The 16,536-nt window shown below is 36.4% G+C and overlaps 1 protein-coding gene across 1 annotated transcript in view; it reads right to left on the bottom strand.

Moving 5' to 3' along the window:
- LOC145663015 (terminal nucleotidyltransferase 5C) overlaps positions 1 to 16,536 on the bottom strand; it is a 346,715-nt gene that overhangs the window by 81,026 nt on the left and 249,153 nt on the right. The window lies entirely within an intron of this gene.

Below are 16,536 nucleotides of genomic sequence, written 5' to 3'. Positions count from 1 at the left end.
ATAATTCAGTTAACATCACATTAAATTTTGTGAGTAATTTTGCCAACACAATAAAATTTATTATTTTGTCCAAATGTGCTGAGGTCCGTGTTAATCCGTTTATCAGAGTAGCCAGGCGAGTCAGTTAATCAGTAAACCACTACTGTAGCGGTCAAATTCTCCTCTGGGGTTCCAAAGTGTGCATAGGTGATCAGTTAACAAAGAATTTGGACTGCGAACAAAATGTGGCATCGAATACTTTCGCGAAAAATATTAGGACAACATAAATATGTGCGGATAACAAACACTTTACAGAACAAACAGAGAAAGTGATGCTGTATGTAAAATTTGTAGAACTATTTTTTTTAAGAATCCATTACATATAGTAAACGGTTTGTAGAACGAGACTGACATACGTAATTTGAGAGATTACTGCTCTCTCTGTTTTCTGATCTTTTGTAAAGTACTTCTACGAAAATAATAATGTTTAAATATGTTTGACAAACAACTATTTATAGTTACTACTGCACGAAAGAAAAAAATATACAAGCATAAGGCACATGGAATTAGAATATATATATAAGAAATATGTCTCATCATACAAAAATGAAATTGAAGTAAATTAAAATTATTGAAACAAAAAAATCAATTTTATTGAAAGACATGCATGCATTGGTTACAGCCTATGAATAATAATATCTAACTTAAAAACAAAGTAAAATATAACACATACAAAAGACACTGTATAAAGAAAAAAAAAAAGAAAGCAAAGTACATCATTTCACCATAAATATTTCGTTAAAACCAGTTACACATCAAATAAAATTACTACCAAGAAACTTAGGTTCTTAATCTGAAATAAAAAGAAAAATATATAACATCAAAATTTCAAGAAAGAAAAAAAGTTTAAAAGCACAAAGGCATTACAAATTATTTCAAGATTTAAAAAAAAGTAGATGTGCCTGATAAAGTCTTTTGAAACAAATCTAATACTGGATCAAGTTTATTTGCTGTCTTAATACTACTCGTATTATAAACTGTATTTTGAACAAATCTTTGCTAACAAAAAGGAACAATAATATTATATATATATATATATATATATATATATATCTGAACAGATTCCATGAAGTTACCAAAATATCCTGACAATATCCAGATGGCTATACTGTATTCCAAATGTGATCTCACATTATACAAAGCAGTTTACAAGTATCACTAAGCACATTTTGAAATTTCAATGGAGTCATTGTAACATAGCCAAATTCTGAGTTTTGATATTATTTGAAAGATGTTTTTGGAAAGCAATTTGCCACCTAATAGCACTCCTAAATCTTTGACATATTTAAACTGAGTATCTTGAAGACAATACATCTGTATATTAAAGATTTATTTTCCTTGGAAATATATCTTACATCTGATTAAACTTCAAAAGGAAGAAAGAAAATTCTTTTTATACCATTTGACTATTACATCTATATTCTTCTGCGAAATAATGTGATCCTGAATAGATTCAATTACATTAAAAACTCGTTATATCATCTGCACATAACATATTTACATGTTAAATTCTCAGGAATATCATTAATATATAACAAACAACCAAGGACCGAGATTGGAGTTTTGAATTACCTCAGAGTGTATTCCTCTATGTATTGTTAGGGAAAGGATTGCCTTTATACCTTTATAATAAATTTCCTATTATTTACGTGTAAAGTTAACCAATCAATAATACAATTAGGTAGACTATCTCCCTTTAATTTACTTAAAGTATTTATGGGACAATTTGTCAAATGCCGTGACTTAATAAATAGCATTTTATATATATTAGAAACGCATATACGGATCACTGGAAATAAATTATGCTAAGTTAGTTGTTACCGATTTGCAATTCATGAACTTATGTTTGATTTATACAAATTTCGTTCTTTACCTTACTGTAAAACGTGCTTATAAATTACTTTCTCGAAAATTTTCGGAACGACATTCGTTATACAAATAGATCGAAAATCCTTAATACAGTCACCTTTAGTTTTAGGTATGGGTGTTACACTATAATCTTCCATGTATCTGGATATACACTAGTACAAAGATTCGTTACAATAAAGGGAAGATGAACAGTTAAGCTAAAATAGATAAAATTATTTCCGCTGTTCTTATAACAATACATGTTCGTATATCATCAATTCTACATGCAAATTTAGTCTTAAAGGGATTTAATACCTTCTAATAGATGTTCAGCTGTAATTTCGGGAGGCTTTCTTTCACCAAATGTAATAATTTATGACTGATCATGAACTGTATTGATCGGGAAAAGCTGAAGAACTGATGAAAAGTATTCAGCAAACTGCTCAACCAGTACCCAAGTCTCAGCTAACGAAGTTTCATCTTTTAAAATCCCAGTCGATTCGTTACTTTTCACGCCCTTGAACATTTCTCCATAATTTTCTCCGGAGCACATCTTTTAAAATACCAGTGGATTCACTGCTTGTTACACCCTTATCTATAATAATAATAAAAAAATACTCAGGAGCACAAGTTAAATCATTATATTCGAGGTTGATTCTTAATTCTTAAAGGAGATCAATTGTTTGGAATACCATACAGAATATTTGGACTTCTTCGTCGACCTACATTTGGGAATATTATTCTCCATCGCCAGTACAGTAACTTTTTCACGTTTATGAGCAACTTAATTTATATCATTACCTAATGATGCTGCTGTACCAGTCAGGATTCGCAATTTGAGTGAACGAGGAAAAATAGTTATCTTTAATAAATAAAAAGCACTCAGTGGTCCTATACAATTTATAATAATAATAATAATAATAATAATAATAATAATAATAATAATAATAATAATAATAATAATAATAATAACATATCTAAGTTCAACTTTCCACGTATACACGGAGAAAAATGCAAAATCCAGTCGTAATGTAAATGCTGTTTTTACCAGGTTACGCGCGTCACCACATTAAGTAATGCTGTTTCGTCAGTAGTACGATCTACACCACCGTCCAGCGAAAATTTTGTATTGTGGGACCACCATTTCAAATCTAGAATTAACGCCATACCCATTCCGACGGTGGTAACTTAGGTATATAATGTTGTTACTACCTTCTACGAGTGTCTCCCCTTGGTTCTTTCTAAATCTGTGACTTCCTACCTTACGAGAGTAATAGTTTTTAACACGAAATCAATCATGTGAATAAAATTATCCAATCACAGCGAGTCTAGTTCGACGCCGAACTCCAGACTTGGCATGGTGTTCCCACCTGCTGTACTTTTATAATTTTCTGCATTACATTACTTAAGGAGCGCACCCGCGTAAATACGATGTATCCACACGGAAATCCTAGTCCTTTTTTTCTCAGTGTACCTATGCCGTTTACGCTAAAGGGGATGGATTCGGATCCTTTCGGGAGACGTATCTTTTAGAGTAAAGGGAAGTCGAACTTGGAACCATGTGCACCAAACGCGCACGAACTAACCACTAAACCAACGGTGAGTGCTTCTTTTATTATCAAACCTGAAAACAGGGTTATTATACTTTCAAATTTTAAAACCAACAGTCTACACATTTTTCGCTGCCCTTAACTTTCTGCAGGAAATCAGTCTAATATACGATATTATAATAACTTTTGTACGTCTTTGAAGTTAAATAAACATACTTATAGCAGTTTTATAATGTTAACAATATTCAAGTTACTTTCCTCGTCTGTCCACTGAATATTTAAAATTTAATTATGTAAGTCTCTTAATTAAAAATTATATATTGTCTCTCGACTTATTATTTCAACAGTTTTTTTTTTCTACTACACAACCGACAAAATGTCTTTCTACTCTAGGGTATCTTACGTCTTTCTCTTCAGTTTTACTAGCATGTTTTACGTTATACGTTTTTACATTATCTCTGTAAAATTACTACTTCCGTTTCTTTTAACAAGTAAAAGAAACTACAATCCTGGATACTTAAAATGATTTTATACGTATGAAAAACTTTTTTTTAATTAAAGAAAATGATTTTTCATACACTAACTCAACGCAACAATACAGTTTCCTATTTACAGAAGAAATAAAATAGGTTCAATTTTTATCTCCTCACCGGCGCTCCAACTTTATTTGGTTTTAGCATCTTAGCAATCATCTGTCAACATCGTCTCCATCATATCGTAGTTGTAAAATTAAAAATGGAATGACATCTTCTAGTATAACGTCCTACGTTTATTCCGGTTAGGCTAAGGGAGACTACGATTCAAGCACGTGAATGATGAAAGAATTGGTGGAATGAGGAAGGGGAAGGAAACGAATACTGAGAAAACCCACGAACACAATGTTGTTCACTACAAACTTACTTGGCCGGGGATGAAACCAGGGGCCCCATGCACCAGAGGTAAGCGCTCTACCATTGAGCCACCGTGACCCCTAAAACTTACCCGTATAGATGTAATGTAACACATGCAACTATTGTGCTGCCAAAATGTCTTGAGCCGTGGCAAAAAATGCGAACTAAAGCTCACAGCCTCACACATCCACGCATTGAGCCAATAAAAGTTCAGCTGTTGCTAAGCGAGAGAAAGCAAGTGGAATTCCTTCAGCCGATAGCAGCGCTTGCAACGGAAGACTAGGGATCAAGTCAATGTGGCATATCTTTAGTACGGGCGTTTGTAGAACCAGTGGCGTATTTAGGGGGCTTCCCGGCCTAAGTCCCCCGAAATCTTACTACTACAGTAAAGTATATGAAATATCTTGAATTTTCACATTTTCAGGCAAAGCTTCCCCGAAACAAAATCGTAAATACGCCACTGTGTAGAACTGAAAAAAAAATATTGTATCAAGCAGAAAATTACAGATTACGTTTGCTTAATAACATATTAGCCTTATTACACTTGTCAATGACGAAGGTAGGAGAAAGAAATGCAAATGGGTTTTAAAATGATACACAATAAGCAATGATCGTAACAATTACCTTGAAGCTGAAGAAAAGCAGTTTTTTGTTGCAGTCGAAAAACTATCTTAAGAGTTTAGCGATAACTTCAACGGGGTATCAAAAATGGAAGATACCCGGTAAAACCAGGTAATTTAGTAATCTTGGTATCAACAACTGTGCTCATAACAGAAAAACTAAACTATAACAACCAAGGTAAGCGTGTTTAAGATATCTGATATTTCTAATTAATATCACTAACAGATATGAAGTGGTGTCATTCAACCGATTCATCTGCACCTGTTAAAATCTCAGGTTCCCGGCACCAGTTGTTAAAAGTCTCTTCACCAATAGATCCAGTACTTAAGAAATTTAATTCCCTAGTACTACTTCTGAAAATCAATATATATATATATATATATATATATATATATATATATATATATATATATATATATATATATATATAAAGTTCTATATGACTTGTTCCTACTCACTATGACTAAGATCATAAATTTACTACTGATCATGTTAGAACTGGTTGTTAAATGATTTAATTCGTTATGGAGATAATTTAATCACACTGTTATAAAGAATCACACTGTTATGAATCCCAAAGTAAAGTCCGGGTAGGAAAATTTTTGTCCACGAGATTTCACGTCGAAAATGGCCTGAAACAAGGAGATGTGTTGTCGCCATTATTATTTAACTTTGTTCTGGAATACGCTATAAGAAAAATCAAAGATAGCAACCAAGGCCTAGAGTTGAATGATATTCACCAGGTTATGGCATATGCTGATGATGTAAATTTAATAGGTGATGATGGGAGAACAATAGAAAGAAATGCAGAGATCTTATTAAACGCTTGCAGGGACATGGTTTAGAAGTAAATGCAGAGAAAACTAAATACATGGAAGTGCGTCGGGACCGGAATACAGCAAATTATGGATGCGTTAAAATATTAAATAATACTTTTGATAAAGTGGATAGTTTCAAATATCTAGGATCAATATTAACAGAGGAAAATCATATTCACGGAGAAATTACATGTCGACTGAAAGCAGGGAATTCGTGTTACTATTCGGTTGAAAATCTCTTGTTGTCGCGAATTATGTAGAGGAATTTAAAGCTTAAAATACATAAAAGGATAATCATGCCTGTTTTGTATGGCTGCGAAACATGGTACTCTGAGGGAAGAAAGACAAAGTACTTGAGAACAAGATCCTGAGAGGAATATTCGGACACAAGAGGAACGGGAATGGGGAATGGCGGAAACTTCATAACGAGAAACCACCTAAATTATATGGTTTACCCAACATTGTTAGGGTCGTCAAGTCTAGGAGGCTTAGGTGGGCGGGTCATGTAGCTAGAATGGAAGAAAGTAGAAACGCTTTCAAAGTCTTGACTGGAAGACCAATCGGAAACGACCATTAGGAAGACCTAGACGCAGATGGAAGGACAATATTAAGATGGATCTCGCAGAGATTGGAATACAAAGTAGAAACTGGATGGAGTTAGCTAAGGATAGAAGTCAGTGGAGAGCTTCTGTGAACGCGGCATTGAACCTCCGGGTTCCATAAGCCATAGAGTTAGTTAATTTAAAAAAAAAAATGTAAATCGGTGATCAAACAATTCGGGTAGCGAACGTTGTCTTTTGAACAGATCATGTTCATTAACCGATTACCCATCGAAGATTATGAGCAAACAGAAATTCAGGAACATATATAAAAAAAACAAGAACTACATATATAGTAAATTTAAATGTATGTTTCCATAATATTGCAAATTCTTTGTTAGGGTAGAGCTAAAAGATGGTACACGGGATTTTGGACTTTCCCCATCACCTTTTATAATAAAAGTTTCTTCTTATACACAATAATAAGTATTCCAGATAAATATGTATAAGTTCCCCTAAATATCTTGGTTTGCTGGTGCGTTTATAGGAGCTCAATGGCCACGCGTCTTAGAGCAATAGGAACGAAGGCTTTTGCGGTCAAGGTGTAGGATAGGTGCTTCTCAATGACCAGACATTTTAGAGAGTAGTAGATGATCAATGATGCCTACTGCAGTGGAGACTGATGCCTACTGCAGTGTTCAGTCTCCTTTTATCCAGAAATGTTGCTGACACCTGGAATCTAGTCACTTGCCAATCGTTGGCGATTGTTGACGTCTTCGTAATAGCCGTTTGCAGCTTGTTTACATCCAGCACGTGGTGTAGGGAGCGCATGGGAATCTTGCAATATTTTGCTGAAGGGAGGTTTAAACCCCAAAACCAGCTTCCCTTCTATACGCCATTCCATTATACAGGCATTCACTTGAATTTATCACAACAATGTGAATGGCAAGATGATATTTTCTCTATGTTGTCTGCAGAATTGATGTCTTCAGTTTGTTTAGTATTTTTATCTACCGCTACCAGAGTGACAATACACTACTCATTTTCTGCTTCTAGAATACAGTTGTTCCTTCCACAACTCCGGCTTTCTGTATACTATGTTACATTAATTACTTCTGTTAAGTTTGAGCACCAATCAACTTGGGGCTACACAAATATTAATTCTGAAATCCAAATACGGTTTCGGTGTTAAACAACGAAACACGTTCACGTTCAGCATAACCACTATTCATTTTCAAAATAAATTGAAACAATATAGTTTAAATTACAATTAAATCTTCAGAAGGTATTACTGTTAAATATTATTGATGGGGACCAGGAAGGGGACACTTCCCCCCCCCCCATCCAGCTTGGATTTTCGAAAGAGGTTTGATTCTTCGAAATGCATATCAAAACATGTTAGCTTTGCTTTCTCAGCCAGTACAGTGTTTAATGTATTTACTGTAGCTAATCAAGTTATGCAATGTAAGTGTTCGGGCCGATCGCCCTTCCTTGAAAATCTGGTATTTAAATAGTAATTTTTCCCTCCTGCAGAGGGCTCCGGGGTTCACTTTTGCCAACCCTCGGAATTTCTTTCCTTTGGGCGGACAAGTGTGTTTTTAAAAAGAGCCGTTAGACCAGTTGCTTTTGTGTGTGCGCGTCCCTATGATGTGAACTTGGTGGTCGTCGTCGTGCCTACAGTGTTTAGTGGACAATACACCTTCCATAGTTTGAATTTAATGTGTTCCTACAGTTAATTAATTCTTTGATCCAGTTATTAATAAATAATATATATTCAGTTACAGAATCTTCTAATTTTAATATATGTGCATAGCAAAATACCTTTGCTTGGTTCGTACAGTAAGTCAATAGTAATTGTTTTAAACTAAGTATTATGTGAATTAAGGTATGTATATTCACGAGTTTACTTGTGTGTGGGTCTTTCCCTCCCTCTCTCCATGGGAAACAATCCAGTGGCAGTTTCTGGTTACGACCTTGTCCTATTGAAATAATTAAACCAATGTATTCTTAGAGTTGTAATCAAATATCGTCACAATACTTTCACATCTACAAATTGTCTGCATGCCAGGACCTCTACTGACGTCAGGCAGGTTAACGCTCGTAGCAGAGCGGCAAGTGATTATAAATTAGCTTTACCCAAAGTCAGAGGCATTTTTCTTCTATAAGAAGAATTACGTTCAAAATAATACTCCATTCTGAATTAGTATGCTTGCTTAATATTGCCATCCTTAAGGCAACCAAACACGTTCCGAAAATTAGAGAGGATAACTGTACAGTTATTTCTCTCCGGATTTCTGGAACGTGTAGATACCTTTAGATTATTATATTATTATTATTATTATTACTATTATTATTACTATTATTATTATTATTATTATTATTATTATTATTATTATTATTATTATTATTGTACTAGTAAGTACAAGTTGGTATTCTAAAACCTAAGCTCCTGGAGCAACAGCCCTTAGAAAGCAATTGCCTAATAGCCTGTGGCACTATACTTTTGGGGTGATGTGTGGTCAGAACATCGGCTCTCCTTGCAGTTAATATTGGCTTTTATGAGCGGAGTCCGTTACTTCTTTCTTTCAGGTAGTTCCACAAATTGTCCTCACGACGCTAGGTGAACGCCACAATACCAACGCCATTAGGTGAGTACGATCGATCACCCGTATTTCTTATGTCCAGACGCAGTCCTGCTTGATACTTCTTATTACGAGAAGCGATATTTTTAGTGCGGTTAGGGTACTGGCTTACAAGTTGGTTGGTATTCACTTCATAACATACGTATATCATCAAGGTACAGTAAAAGACTAATTTATACAGATAACCAAAATACGAAAGCGAGCATTGTTTTACCTACAGACTTGCACATTAATGCGGCCAATTTAGTAAAATTAATTTCAAGACAAGAACTTACCATAGGAGGGGTGAATCCTGAGGGTCCAGACCCCCCGCAATTCCGATTTTTGTGTAAATTTAGTCAATTTAAGAACGATTTTACAAATTTTAATTTTTTCCCCCCTCATATCAAATTTGCACACCCTCAAAACCTTTAGATCTCTCCTGAAATTTCTGCGTACATACCTGGTTGAAAACAAATTTCACATGAATCCTCAAGCGGGGGCCCTACGGGAAACTAATTCGCTGCCAGTATGGCTTGAATTAGTACCAATAAAATATTTATTTTGATTTAAATACTCATTTAATATTTCTTGAAAGATTTATAGACTACAATATTACAGAAAAAGATTATAGTTCTGTGTCACAAAATTAGAATGTACGCAAAAAGTTGTAATTACTACCTCACACGTTATTGCTAATGTAGTGAGTGACTCTGTATATTACAATTGTGGGAGAGTGCTGTGAATAAATGTGTTACAGCACGCAGGAACAATTAACTAATTAACAACAACGAGAAGTATTCTAGCCGGAGTTTACACGCGTACAAAATAGACACACATTCATTGTCTTAACGAATTATGCTAACGAAAGATGCACAACGCAGTATCAATAATAAATATTGTTCTTACAGGAAATTAGTAGTTCCATTGCTGATATAACATGCTAGCGAAGTAAAGTTCCAGATTAAATTTCCCACAAGTCCTGGAATTTGATTCATCATATCACCACGAGAAAACAGCAATGCTACTTGAATTAAGAGGTATAGAAGTCCGATCTAGAAAGCTAAATGACAATAAACCGATGCGCTGGCCATATATCATTCAACTCAAAGTGCATCCACCATACTCATTCGTGGAAATCTGAAAGCACATACCCAAGTGAAAAAAAATCAGAAGTTCTTGAAATCACTGATTAGCTGGAGTTAAAATATCCATCATGCCGAAGCTATGAGAGACCTATACCTTAAAGCGGGATCAGAATGAGCCTGAACCGGGACTCGAACTCTGGTCTCCCACGCCAAAGGTACTACATACACTAAACACATAGCCACAAAGGAGTTCCTGAAGGCTCCATTGAAAGATTATTGTAATGACAACCCTTCTACAGTTGAAAATACAGTAGTCTCACCTATAAATAAGTTAATCTTATTAAAACTTTGTTACAGCGAATTGAACTAACATACTGATGTAATATATTGATAATTATTCTTAACAACCGTAGACCTTTGTTGCTGAGTGTGCAACGCGCATGATTTATGTATGCGTGGTCCTGGCTTCGATTCTCGGTAAAGGTGCCTGCATCGAATACAAACTTGAATAGTGCTTTGAATTCCACTTCACATCAATACTAAATCCCCTCCGCTATAAACTCTGTGCTGGGAAAGGGATATTTATATTAGCCATTGTGGCCCACATGCAGTGCAAATAGACGAACAACAAAAGGTGAATGGATGAAGGAACAGCTCAGTATAAAAAGTAACATGTATTTAAATGTCTAAAGCAGGGATGTAAATAAGCAACAACATTTTACTCGCCCAAGAGGAAAAGCTACTAGCCTACATCCCACAATAGAAATAATTTATTTACCTTCGGTATGATATTAAATACTCGCCCACACCGATTAACCACTCACCCCGGGCGAGTGGGCGAATGGTTATTTGCATCCCTGGTATAAAGTGTACAATTTTGAATGCATATATTCTCGTTGTGAATCGGAGATGTGATTAACAAAAAAACACTATACAAAGAATGGAAAAAGGGGATCTTAATTACCGAGAAAGAAAGAATAATGCGGCGAATCTAAGCTGACACTCGTGTGATATTTCCGTGAAAATTATAAAAATGAAATTGTAATAAGCAGAATATACGGAAAGAAGGAATGATAATCGGTGAAAAAGCAATTCTTGACTGAATACGAATAGTCAGGAAGAATCCTAGAAATCTTTCTGCAAAAATCAAAAGTACTGCGGACTAATATGAAAACTATTACCTAAGATAGAAGGCTGTGAAAAAGAGTTGAAGAGACCACCCAGCAATGAACTGATAATGGTTCATAATATGTATTACTTTCTATTGAGTATGAAGTAAATGAGACATTGAGTAAGGTACAGCACACAGTTCACGTACAGGATGCCTAATGTGTTCGGAAAATCCAGCATAGTCATAAAGAAAATATTTTTCGGTTGACCAGATTGATTTAAGACATACGGGGAACAACTACGCCGATTGCACTATCCGGGTTCTGCTTGTGCGACCATGAACTTTAGGCCATACGATAAGGAAAAAATATCTGCATTACCCCGGATACAGGAGACTGAAGAAATTCAAGCACGAAGAAGTTCCTTCCTGTATATTTTAAGAGTACTGACCCACCCAACTTCCTATTTGAGATCAGAAGTACTCGCGTACCACGAAGCAGCTATTGTAAAATGCCTTCATGTGTGAAGCAAATGTTACGCTCCTTAACGCGAATGGATGTAGAAAGGTGCAGAATTTGTTTTATTTACTAATTGAAGACGGAAGCATTTCAGATGTAAACCATTATTAACAATATTGCTTACAAGGAAATTTCTTGGAAGAAATAAGAAATCTTTTCCCCATTTCTCTTAAGATAAAAAAAAAAGAAAAATCCATTTTCCTAATTTTACGGAACAGCAAAGGCGTGATTGAAAGTTTATTGTATCGCACTAGTACAAGCACGGAATGCAACTGCAAAGATAATGTAAAGAAAATGTCAATTCTTGTAAGTGTAGTGATGTTTCAGAGAAATTACTCTGCTGCAGCGTTTTTTTTTTTTTTTTTTTTTTAAATTTTAAAGCCGCCACATTTCTATTTCTATACTCGAATGGCGTAATCACGTGCTTCTTACTTTCAATAAAAGCAATACGGAGCAGGGGGGGCGATCGGGGCGATCGCCCCCCCCAGAAGAGGAAACTTTCTTATTTTATATATATAAATAAAACCCATCCCAAAGTTTGGAGCCCTTAAAAGTAGCAGTATGACAACCCACCGCCCCCCCTCCAGAAGTCGGTCCTGGATCCGCCCCTGATACGGAGCAAGCAGAGTATTTCGCACATTGTCGGCACAGCAATACAATAAACCGATAGTCTCATAGATACAATTTGTAGATGTGACCATTTTTACACTGCCAACTTTTACCAAGTGCTAGGGATGCGCACGAGACGAGTCGAGACAGAATTTTCTTGACAAAATTCGAGTCGAGACACAGCTCTTCCAATAGAGAAGAATACATTTTTCGAGTCGAGACATCACTTTTACAACACATTTTCGAGACGAGACAGCCTCAAATCTTGTCTCGCGCGCATCCCTACTAAGTGCTCTGCATTTTCTAGTCAGGCTCATAGTTAAGCTATGGCCACGTAGACAGCATCCTTCGATCACGCAGCAGCCATGAAAATTTCAATTTATTTATATAAAAACAAAAGTAGCAGTGTCACGTGTACACCACGAGGAGGAGTTCGGTTTGTATGGCGTGTGATATTTTCTCAATACTGAAACCGGAAGTGGTTGATTTTTATCAGTTCCGTTTTTTTAGTAGAAATAAAGGTAAACGTGAAACTTATTTTTGGAATACTTAAATAGATTGAAGGAAATTGCTTCTCGCAGTTACCATTACCGGCTCTATAATGATCAACGTAAAATCCGGAAATAGTTGATTTCTACCATTTCCGGTTCGAATATCCCCTTCATGAACGAACTCTACTTCTAACCCTCTATATCCTGGCCAAAATTGGTTGTAATTCAAACAATTCTTGAGATTTTTTGTCTCCTGGACAGACATAGTATATACACAAGGGTTAAGTAAGTCAAATGGGGCATAACACGACAGATCGAAGATACACGTTGGAAAGCTTGTCATGTAATGTTGAGTGGCTCCACCAGACGGTATATGTGTACAGCTGCATGTCTGAAAATGCCCCGAAGATCAGTAAGTGGGCGACAGTGGTCCGAACCGGAATGGAGGTCACGAAGAGTGAGCAACGTGCGGCTAGGGATGGGAAGTTCTTCCACACATACCCCATATTCCCCTTATCTTAGTCCGTGCGATTATGATCTGATCCCCAAAGTGAAACAGCTATTGCGTGCGAAACTTTTTGACCACGAACAGACGTAGTGACAGTATTTTGACGCTAGGTGGATCACGTTAGCGCTCATCCCTGGCAACGAACCGTCAAATGAACTTGGAGAAATGGAAGGTTGCTAAGCATCCAGGGCAACTTGCGAGACCTGTACAAGTAGTTTTGTGTAACCGTTGCTGATACGATTATAAACCAATGTTATCCAGTCGCCTGTGATTTGCTTGTTTGCTTCAACTACCTTTTCTCTTCCATTCGACGGTCCATTTCATAAGCTTTCCAACGTGTATCTTTGATCTGTCCTGTTATGTCTCATTCGCAGAGCCGGATTTAATTTTGGCCCTTATATGACAAATTCTTCTGTATGCTACGTACTGCCATGCAGAACGTAGGCACCCTATACACAAAAGATGAGCAAATCAATTATATATTTCAGGAAGAAGGTTAACAAGAAGGGCCTCAACTACTTACATCATAGAAGCTTACAGAACGCAAAACACTGTTGCTGTACGGCTGGCTGTTTTGTTGTAATTGCTTTTATATTTTCGAGATGTATATTAAGTTTTCTTTCCATTAAATTTATTAGGGGGCCCTCTCTCTCGAGAGCCCTAAGCTATAACTTGTTTAGCTTATACGTAAATCTGGCACTGCTCATTCGAAAAACAACAACAACAAAGAAAGTTGCCACGACTTATGATTAACCCTCGCATATACAATAAACAAAATTTACCAGTCACTACTCTTATATAATAATAATATACAGAGATATAAATAGGCTACCGGATCAACTCCGAAGGGAAATCGTAGTTAGGACAGTGGGCCCACGTTTCACGTACTAAACCATTAGATAAAAGACCACCATTACGAGGAGGCAGATTAAATTGGAAAGATCGGCTTTGTCCACGAAAATCAACTTCTGGAATTAACCCAGAAGCTTCTCTATTGGATTCTCAACTAAAATCGTAGTAAATCCAAACCGGGGCGTTGGATTAAACTTTTATTCTCTCTCTCTCTCTCTCTCTCTCTCTCTCAAGTATTTACAGAAGTCGAAAGTATTTGCGGAAGTGCATTAGGTGAAATGTTATGGGAAACTGCTGGAAGAGGACGGACAACTGGAGTGTGAGAAAATGGGATTGGAGCAAAAGGCACAAGAATAAATCGATGCAACTACGCCAGACATTCTTCTCTAATCACCAGTTTAGAAAAAGTAGGCCATCTCATTTCGCCTTCAAACGATATTGGAAGTTCATGTCATCACATCTCTGAAGCAGCATGAGTCTTCGTTCGGCTACTAAGTTTTTTCTTCTTTTTCATTGTAATCATATGTGCATGCAGTCTGTACGTAAGGGAAAGTGGGGTACAGTGAGACACAAAATTTTTAGATCGTTGTAACCTGCTTAATATTTACGCAAACATTTTCAAAAAAAGTGTTGAACTTTATTGGTATTTCTAGTATACATCAAGACTACAATTGGTTCGATACATGTATATGTAAGTGAGTGAGTGTCACAAAAGCCTGGCAAAGTGTTTTGTCTCACTGTACCCCAACCATGGGGAACAATGAGACACCTCACATATCATGAATATCACCAATGACACTTAAATCTATCTTACATCTAACAAACTGAAGTCCACATTAAAGTTTAAGTAGGACTGTTGTCGTTTTGTTTGCCCATGCATGCTGGGCTCAGGAAGTACCATTTTGATATCTTCTTCAAGTACACTCGCTAAATCAGGGACACTTGGAAAAACAAACTTACCAGCTACCTTTTCACTTTTTCTTAAGAAAGAGACCTCGTAAGTCTTTCCTTCGGTACTTTGGAGAACTTTTCCAACATAGTAAACTTTCTTTTTTCCACTAAATTCGACAAGTACGAAACTATTATCACTAATATGATGAATATCTGGAAAACAGTCTGGATCAATAATTGGAATATCTTCGTCAGAAGAAAGTAAATCCACATCATCATCATCATCTGTTTCTTCAGTGGGCTCATCAAATAGACGCTTGTTGGGTTTATTAGGATTTATTTTGTTTCTACTTTTGCTTCTCCTGATCTCCAGGATTTGCTTCTCTGGTGTGTCAGTTGCTATGATACTTCTGCCTTTTTTTCTGGAGCTACCCACTGTTTTCGATTTTGATTGCCGTCTCGGATACCCTAGAAATTCTTGAGGGCTTACAATTTTGGGGGGATTACTCGATTTTCCAGAGAGTAACTTAGACACCGTTTGTGCAGTGTCTTCTCCTGAGTTTCTGGGTGGATCCTTTTCTGTTAGCAATATTATATTTGCTCTTTCAGTAGAAGCTGAAGGTGATGAATCCATTACTGAACTAGGAAGAAAATCTTCGTTGCTGAAAACATGCCTGTCGAACGGGTAAATCCCAGTTTTACGAAATGCAGAGGTAATGTTTGAGATAGACATAGCTTTCTCGAAAGCAGTTCCAACACATGATGCGACTTCATAGATTTTCAGAGTATTGCCTGGATGACGCATCATCCAGCTCTCGACAGCAGCAGTATAATAGGAATGAAAAGGTTTGAAAACACCCACGTCTAAAGGCTGGAGACGGTGAGAAGTGTGAGGAGGAATTGTGAGAATAGTAACCCCAGATTGTTTTGCTATATCTAGGGCTTCAACTGATAAATGACTTTCATGATTGTCATAAATTAGGAGGGAAGGGTTTTCAGGAGAACTACCGGAATGTTTAGCAAAGTGTTCAATCACCTACACAAACAGTTCAGTGTTCATCCAACCACCTTTCGCTGCCAAACCAAGAGTTCCTGTCGGAGCACCATGAATCATATGTTCTTGAAAATGAACTCTTGGAAATACCATAACCGGAGGCAGAGAGTTTCCACTCGCACTTACAATACAGCAAGTTGTAACCAGTGTCCCTTTGAACTTTGCACTTGGTTAACCTGTTTGATGCCTTTCTCGGTTATCACTTTTTGGTGTCTCGGAACAGTACTTGTTGCTGTTTCATCGAGGTTGAATATCCTAGTGCCGTCGGAGAAATTAGGATGTCTTTTATAGATCTCTTCTAAGTTATCAAAAAATTTGTCAACGTTTTCTCGATTAAAAGATGACGCTCGCGACAAGCTACAGCCTTCAGGTGATCGCAGACTTAAATTCTTGTGCCGCTTGAGAAATCCCTGTAACCAATCTAGTCCTGCCTTCTTTCGTTCAGTCCAGTTGGAAGGTATTTTTACATTATTTCTAACAGCCATTTGA

Source organism: Thermobia domestica, chromosome 10 (genome assembly GCF_964235325.1).
Source record: "Thermobia domestica chromosome 10, izTheDome1.hap1.1, whole genome shotgun sequence".
In the NCBI taxonomy this organism is placed as follows: domain Eukaryota; kingdom Metazoa; phylum Arthropoda; class Insecta; order Zygentoma; family Lepismatidae; genus Thermobia; species Thermobia domestica.
This window is presented reverse-complemented; position numbering and strand designations above follow the sequence as displayed.